Source organism: Gavialis gangeticus, unplaced genomic scaffold (genome assembly GCF_001723915.1).
Source record: "Gavialis gangeticus isolate Ggan-Ray unplaced genomic scaffold, GavGan_comp1, whole genome shotgun sequence".
Classification (NCBI taxonomy): Eukaryota; Metazoa; Chordata; order Crocodylia; family Gavialidae; genus Gavialis; species Gavialis gangeticus.
The window spans coordinates 159,492,027-159,501,030 of record NW_017729032.1 but is presented as its reverse complement, the minus strand read 5'-3'; the positions used below and the strand labels follow the sequence as shown (position 1 = coordinate 159,501,030).

The 9,004-nt window shown below is 39.6% G+C and overlaps 1 long non-coding RNA gene across 1 annotated transcript in view; it reads left to right on the top strand.

Annotated features, from left to right (window-relative positions):
- The window catches only part of LOC109302571, a 16,275-nt gene extending 7,720 nt beyond the window's left edge, over positions 1 to 8,555 (top strand). Inside the window, exons 2-3 of the long non-coding RNA XR_002098847.1 lie at positions 3,778 to 3,780; positions 8,447 to 8,555. This is a non-coding gene — a long non-coding RNA (uncharacterized LOC109302571). The remainder of the gene's footprint in view (positions 1 to 3,777; positions 3,781 to 8,446) is intronic.
- Positions 8,556 to 9,004: the final 449 nt, after the last annotated feature.

Below are 9,004 nucleotides of genomic sequence, written 5' to 3'. Positions count from 1 at the left end.
AACTACTTCACAGTTAGGGCGGCTAGGAGCTGGAACCAACTTCCAAGGGAAGTGGTGCTGGCCCCTACCCTGGGGGTCTTTAAGAAGAGGCTGGATGCCTACCTGGCTGGACTCATTTGAGTCCCGTTTCTCTTTTTGGGATTTTTTGTTGTTCTCCCGCCCTGGCGGGGGATCGGGCTAGAAGATCTACTAGGTCCCTTCCGACCCTTAATCTATGAATCTATGAATCAATTGACTTCATGGATTATTATCATCTACCTGATCCCTTCCAAACTCCTCATTCCGCAGATGTTAATGACCTTCTCTTCTCTTAAATGGTCTTGGTGTTCCACCAATCAAGCTAGCATTTATTCTGCAATTCTGCTGTCCCTTAGCTGCTCCTGGTAATGAAACTCTTATTTCACAGCCCTGCAAATTGTTTTTAATGCATTCCAATGACATTAAATTTGTTTTTCCATTAATCTTAAGAGGAATAATACAGCCCTAGGTCCCTAGGCATATTAGTTAAACTTCTAGTTTCTTTTTAACTGGAGAAAAATATGTGAAGATGCACCTCATTATCTGAATTATCTCACATGGTTGAGTGGTGCATCTCATGTGGTGGATGGTGTTTGAGTCTCACGTGGATTGTGCTTCAACCAGCATGTCTCCATCCACCCTACAATCCCTGCTAGAAACTGAAGAAGGTCACATTAAGGCAGTCTCCAAGTATCTTACATGCTTCTTAAACAAAGAGCACTGTCCAAACATTACCCACTGTTAGTAAGAAGCCACAGGGCAGACAAGTAACTCCTCCAAATCTTCTTTGGGATCTCTTACAAAGAAGAGAGAGAAACCATGCTACTAGCATGAATCAGAACCTGAAGATAAATAGTACCAGACAAATCCAATAGCTGTGAAAGAATTAGTATGAATATCTGCTGTTCATCCACTGACAGAAGTTTCAGTCATGGATCCCAATATGAATACTCATGTAAGTAGTAGTAGTAGTAGCAGTTCCAGTGAAGTGAATGGCATTAATCATATCAATAAGTGCTCACTAGTGTGTATATATATGTTAAACAATCAGGCCCTAAAAGTGATCATTTAACATACTGTATTATAAGTGATGAAGAAGTCAAATAAGATTTGCTACATTATTTTTTAATCTCTCATTACAATTATTTAATATTAGAACATATATGATTAAAATTAAAATCCTCCATAAATGAAAAGTTATGCTTTTGCTTTGTTAAAAAAGTGAAGATTAATATTGTTCAAACACCAAAGAAATAAAAAAAAATAGCAACGAAAACACGCTGTAAATTTCAAACAGGATAACTTTACAGAGAACAATGAATTGCTTGGTAGATAAAGAAATTTTTATTGTATTATATAGTCATAAGTCAAAAGTTAAGTTCTGAAGATGGATATCATTCTTATCATCTAAGAGCTGTATGTATATAAAACAGCTATTTTATGGCTTATATATTAATTTGTTGTTTCAGTCCAGTTCCTCTCCAATAATACCAGCACACTAAGCTATGATTTCCACCAGTGGTTCAGCAGAGATAATAACAGCTAAAAGGGCATGAAGCATGAGTTGCAATCCCCTTTTCAGGTGGCTTCTCTGGGGTCAGGGTGAAGCACCTTTGTAGAATAGTGTGAAAAATTATAGATCACTTTTACCTAAGTAGGTATCTGCTCTGTTTCTATATACAGCACTCAATAGTCTATTACTCTTCACAGCCACTACAAATCCATCCAAAAACTATGAAAAGAACAATGCTCATTCATGTGGATATATAACAAACACCCTGGAGGGACTTATTAGTAATAAGTTATTACTAATGCAGTGAAATCAATTGTCACTGGTTTCAAAGAGAACAGATTATAAACCTAAATATCTTAACAGTCACAATGTTACTACCTCTGTTTGTTTACAGGTGTGTCTACTGTGCTTCTCACTGAACGCTCCCACATAAGACACTACATCACCAGACAGCAACATAGCATCAGCTGTCATGAACTTTGATGCCACAGGTACATCACCATAGCAATGCACTCCCCTGTTACAGCACATCACTACAACAACATAGTGGGGGGGGAAAAAAACTGTGCACAGCTGGCACAGCACAGTATGGGCTATTATTGTTCAGTAGTAACAATGGTGCCATACGGCCACATGTAGACGCACCCACTGTAGTAGCTGGTGTAGATAAAAGTATAATAGTCTAAATAGTATACTATTTAATGTAATCCTTTGGGGAGGGCATCACTTAAAACCATTTCATTTATATTTCAGTCGTTCCCTTTCTCCTTTGCTACTCTTCTTTCCTTCCCCACATCTTCACTTGGAATCCATCATTTTGATAGCTCTGGTCTTCTCTTTCTATTCAGTATCTTCCCTTCCTCTCAGAGTTTGATCCTTCCCTGCTGCCATAGTAGCTATCTGGAGCAAACCACCTGCCTCATTGACTTTCTATCCCTTTTTTAAAAAACAGCTCCATTTTTTCTGTGCTGCCTACAATGAGTTGCCACTTCGTGCCCACACTGATGTTTACTGTTAACAATCCATCATTTTTCTTAGTGAACTGTCCCCATGACATTCCTACTCTTCTTCCTCTAGTAACTTTCTCCATTGCTCTCAGCAATTGTCTCCTCCTCTTCTCTTCTCTAATAAACTCCCAACTATCAACCTTTTCTGCTTTATCCCGCTTTGGGCACATCTACATGTGTGCTTTGATGCATATTAGCCTAATTTAATGTGCATTAAAGCTTCACTGAAAAAAACTGTATTATATAGTTAACATGCATTAAATAGGCTAATGCTCATTAAGCATCACTTAAAAACTGTGGGCATTTATACACATGCTCCAGAAGTTGGAGGGATGCTTTAATTAGAGCGGCTCGAAGAGCCGCTTTAACTAAAGTGCCCAGAACATCACATGTATCAGCATCCCCATACTGAAAAATGGCAGCAGGGACACTTTAACTAAACCTTATTGAATTAGCTTTAGTTAAAGCACCCCCATCACCATTTTTCAGTGCAGGGATGCTGATACACATGATGCTGGAGTCTGCTGGAGCATGGTAACTAATTACCACACTCCAGCAGGCTCAATTAATCAAGTCTGCTCTAACACGCTGTAATTACAGCCCATTAGAGCAGCCTCTTGACATGTGTATAGGCTCCGTATGCTCTTTAGTGAATGCATATTAATACAGGCTAATGTGCATTTTCTTAATACCTCACAATAGCGGTACTGGATTTAATGCACATCAACTAAAACACTAAAACACATTAATGTATATGTAGACACGCCACAAATATTTGTCTCCTCCTCCTACTCTAAGCCTCATGCCTTTTTTACATGTTCTTCCTCAACTATACAAAGTATGATAAAACTTCTCCTTCAACTTTATCTCAAAAGCTTTACTTTGCTTAGAGAAGCTTTTCATCACTAAACATATCCTCTTCTTCTCATGCCATGTTACTTATTCCTAACTGCTAACACATATATAAAAACATGCCGTTAAGAAAAATGTTCCAAAAGGAACTAGAGCTAGCAAGGAGGATGGCAAAGCACAAATAAACCAAAACTACAGTCATTTTTTCCTGTATTTTCCCTTTGTAGCCTGGTCCCTGTCCTTCATTGTGTCTTCAATATGTCTGATGTAGAGCTTGGTTTATAACTAGTTCTAGTATAGTGCAGGTAAGTAAGAGTGAAAAAATGCTCTTATTCTTCCCTATGTTGCGGTTAGTCAGATTTTGGTATCTGTGTCTAGGTTGGAGAGTGAGTGAGACACTGGGGCTAGGTATAGGCATTCAAAAAGCCTGAGGCAGAATTCTCAAACCTATATGGGTTTCTGTAAGTGGCAGAGGTTAGGTTGGGAACAAACAGAACAAAAGTTTGCCCCTTGCGGGGGGAGAAGGGGCAGGCCAAAATCAGCAGGTTGCGGGCACTCGAGCACCCCTCCCAGTGCAACTCATAGCCTCCCCAGGCTGCCAGAGATTGGCAAGTGCTGCCAAGTCAGTGACAGATATCTCCAACCTAGTCTGCTCCTTATCACTGGGGCTAGGGGGGCCACTGCAGTGCCATGAAGCTGGACACAGCCATGCATCCCTCCCCCCATCACCCATCAACATCAGCCACTGTGCTGACTTGGCTCTGTGAGAGCCCAGGGGGCAGGACTGATTGGGTAATTGGCTGCAGCAGCCAAGTACAAGGCAGCTTCCTACATGGGGGATCTACTGGGGGCCCACAGAGGCACCTGGGTTGCTAATGGACAATGATCTAAATTTATTCGTGAGCAGACCTGGTAAGGAAATTCAATTCACCAGTATAACCTAGATCAGTTAAGTCTGATACCACTCGATCCAGGTCTATCTTAAACTAGGATCTGCCAATTTTAAACTAGTCTATGTGCTCTGAAGTTCTTTTACTGGTATAGACCGGTTTCCAACCACCTAAACTGGAAAAAGGATAATGTCTGTACCAGGCCTGTAAGACTAGAAAGAAGGCCTTCACTGTCCACTGGTTAGCCGAGTTGGCTTAGCTATCACAGAAAGAAAATGATATCCCCTTTGCAGAGCAAGAAAAAAACGTTGCCAATCTCTGTTAAGATCGCTCCTGACATTCCTACTGGGGGAAAGCAACTTGTGAACTTCTCCCTGGGGGCTGGGTGCAAAAAGTATCTACTATCTATTGGATGGTAGCTTCTTGAAGCAGGAGCTCTTCATATACATCTGTAAAGCATGTAGTATACCTATGGAACTAGTGTACCAATAAATATATTGCTACAGCATGTCTGTTGGAGATACCTGCATGACCAATATTTTGTAAAATATCATCATTTTAATACCCATCTGTTTGTTCCACAGAATAAGGATATTTCCATTGCAATACTAGAGAAAGGAGGTCCCATATCTTTAGATGATTTGTGATTTCAGTGCTAAGTGTAAGCAACCTGTCTCCTTACTAAGGAGGTAGTGATGTTGCATTTTATATGTAAAATCTATAAATGCGTGCATGTATGTATAAATGCATGTATAAATATATATTCAGCTGCTTTTAATTTAAAATATGAACATTTGCACCTGTACATCGTGCCACAGACAGTTCTTCTTTATGATCTGTCCGTCAGTAGCATCAATATTTTACAACTCACCTTCTATGCTTAAATCTTTCTTGCTTTTGGATGCTGTGCATGTTCAGTGTGTAATAAGGAAACTGAATTACCTCTCACCCCTAGAGAAGGTGATCCCTCCAAATCAGCACTGTGGCTATTGGCAGGCAGTACACATCATTTGCATTGTGGCTGCTTGCACCTTGTTTGACCTACGTATGAATACTTCAATTCACCTGATCCCAACTGCTTGCCCAAACATTTCAGATATAAAAAAAAAGATAATTACTGCTGCTGCCTGTCACTGGCATAGCATCATTCTGGGGTATTTGTGAGAGCTTGTACAAAACAGCACTGTGTCTTAAACTAAGAGAGATAAAGAGTTAATAAACCCAGACCTATCCTTATTCCCTAACTACATGTGCGGGAAATAAAGAAAATACTTTCTTCTGGCAATAAATTAGCTTTCCCCCCTTTTGTTTGTTATTGCAGTCATGGTTCAAAGCCCTCTACAAAAACAAGGTCCCACTTTATTATAGGACAGTCAGGTTCAGCGCACAGCTTGCAATAAAGAAATTAGCAAACCAGAAGCTGCAATTCTGTAGAAACACTCGAAAACGAAGAGGATTTAAAGTGACAAGATCCAATTAAATTTAATTACCCAAGCTGTATTTTCATTTTAACTGACACTTTTTATTAAGAAGCCACATGCACTAAAGCTAGAAACCTGGGCCAAATTGCATCCCAGTAATACAGTTATCTTATGCAAAATTCTGAGTATCTAATTTTCTAAAATGAAATTAGAGACATGGGGTTTGTAAAAGGTTCTCTTTGTCTGATACTATAAGACCCTATTTGCAATGTCGCCATAGCACTGTACACCTTTGTTGTACTCACACCTGGTGTACCTAATAAAACTTATTATTTGCCAAGAGTTTCCAAATATAACAATTATTTTTTAAATGTGGGGAGAGTACAATGCAAACAAAGGAAACTTAGCATAGTAAGTCCTAGCCCTATAGAATATAATGTACAGTTTTAACAAATTTGATTTCAGGAAATTTTTCTCTGTTTGTATCTTCTAACTTTGTGGAGAAGCGACTACATAAGTGGATCAAACTATATATATTTTAAATCCTATTTTGTTTTTTCCATGGCAATATAGTATACAAAAAAGGATGTGAACAGCTATTTGCTATAACACCTGCAAAAGGCAGACTTTGGTATTATCAACTATAGGTATTGTCAAATATTTTTAAATAAGTATCAGAAACTAAGTTTGCAGTGTAGTGGAGTTACAGTTAAACTACCTCATGAACAGAAATAGAACCTGTATATATTAACAAAATATTTCAGGCCTAGCCTACAAAAAAGAAGACTTAATAGTTAATAAAAAAAAAATTGCCCAAACAGACTCTCTCAGACAAAATATGTAATTTCAGTAGAACAGGAAATGATAGTACGAGTTACATACACAGAAATAAACCTATACATACAGAAAATAATGTTTGCATAAATTAAAAGAAATAATCCTATAAGATGCCACTTTTCTACTTTCACCAAAGTTCTATGGTTTTATTACCTACATATGATATGGGGTATCAGTCTGTGCATCTATAAATTATGAATAATTGAAGTTGTTCATAAGGGATGATGAGATGGATATAGTAGTTTCTGTAAAGCAAGTAACATCATAGTACAGTCAAAGTGATGCCCAGCAACCACATGATTCCCAAACTCAGAGCACATGCTCTCAGTCCATTATTGGAAATTTGTGTTTCTTTCCTTGTGGAAAAGGGAATAGGTTTGCCCCTTAAAGGGAACCAGACACCAGAGTGGAGGCCCTGTGCCTTAGTACTGTTTTGTGTCCACCTTGGGCTCCCTAGCAGTGCAGTTCCTAAAGGTGTTGTTTTCTTGTTTATCTATTTAGACTATTTGAGAATGTATACCTATGTTTACTCCAAGGCCTAAAATGCCAGCCTCACTACTAACTATATGAAATTCTCTTGATAGGTCCTGGTTCTGCAAAGATATGGAGAACATGATATCAAAACTACCAGAAACTTCCTGGCAAACATCGTATTTTGAATGTCAAAAATTGTTTAATTCTCAGATACCCTGGAATAAATAAGTATGAAGAAGGAATGATGGAAATAATCATGGTAAAAAATGAATAAGTTTAAAGGTACTGCTGTACTGAAGGTCAGCTACACGTGAGTTCCAATTCCCACTAAAGTCAAAGGAGTGCCACAATTTTCAGAACCTGTTCTGATTCTTCTCCTAGTGCTGTCCATCACTTGCAATGTCTTCCCACCCTACCTTCAAATCTGCCTGAAATATGAACGGTTTGGAAGACATTAAATAACCAAAAGCTTCTTATTTAGCCAGCTAATGGATTCTTACTGATATGATGAAATAAGTGAGCCATAATAACAAGTATCAAGCAGGATGCAGGAAAGCAAAGACTTTTCTGTATGAATCATATTTGTATTAATGTTGTATTTTCCAGTTATTTGTTTTGGGAGCCACCCTTTTTCAGTCAGTGAAAATATCTTTTCAGTTTTCAGGTTTAGGAACAAATGAATAGTCTGAGCATCAGACTGCAACCAAATGTTTTTGAAGAATAAAATGCAACATTAAGTGAAAAACAAGCTACGTTAGGGTTCTATCTGGAGCATATAGTGAATGGCATTAGAAGCAAAGGTGTTAGAAGAGTTAGAAACATGAAAGCAAACATGAAGTATCAACTGATGTTGATTATAAAAAAAAATAAAGGACAGTCCAGTGCAATCTGAAAGCTTTTTTGTAGCCATGATATCAGTTCTTGGTCTCAGCCTAGTTTGTAATGTCAGGTTGACCAGCATAACTTCCATGTTATTTCTGCATATACTGGTATCAGCTGAAGGCCCCAGTTAACACTGGGGTCCTCTAGACAGATTACCTATCCCGATGGCTTTTGCAGGTGTGGTTTGGCCCCTGAAGAACTCCTCAGCCAGTTCTCCTAGATAACACAGTCCTTAAATAATGCTCATAGCCTGAGAATATATTGGATGACATTTTGAGACTTCATACCCTACATCTCTTAGGCATTATGAGGAGGTCCAGTATAGCTCGGTGCTGCCTTCTATATAAAAGTTCAAAAGGCAAAAACTCTACGAAGGATTGGCAAACCTCTCAGATAGCAAATAGCAAGTAGAGAAATACATCCCACTTTTGGTTCTGCTGCCACAGGTTTTTCAACATGACCTTCAACATCCAGTTAAAGCTCTCTATCAGACTATCCATCTGAGGATGGTAGTGTCAGGGATGCTGATCAGGCAGACCAGCTTGAGCCCAGTGCTGTCAGGGACTCTGGGCAGGCAGGCCAGCCTAAGCCAAGTACTGCAGCAGCCACACCTGCAGCAAACCTCAGCTAATTAACTCAACCCAGGTTTAGGATCAGCAAGCATCCTAACTGGCTGCTAGGAGCACCACCTATCCATTTAGCACCAGCTGAGGCCCTGGGCCTACATGCCAGTCAACAGTTGGCAAGCGTCCTGGTCCCTGACCCCGGTTTTTAGTTTCTCTCTGCAAACTCACTCCCAGGGCCTCACAAGCTATAGTGGCCAAAATTGTTCCAGAGTAATCAATACCATGATCTCAGTGCCTGAGTGGGACCCTGGTTTCAGCCATCAGCTGTACAAGCCTTTGAGATGATGTGCATCTGCTCAGGGCCAGGAGTCTGCGTTAAATGGCTCTTTCCAGAACAGTGTTGGTATGCCTCTTCAGTGAGCTCTATGCAGTCAAATATGGCGGCCTTGAGGGTGTCAATCTCATGCGGCCTCAGCTCCCAGAGCCTGGTGGGCTATGTGAACTGCCTCTGCTATAGGAGAGGCTTGGTTAAGGGCCCACTGAT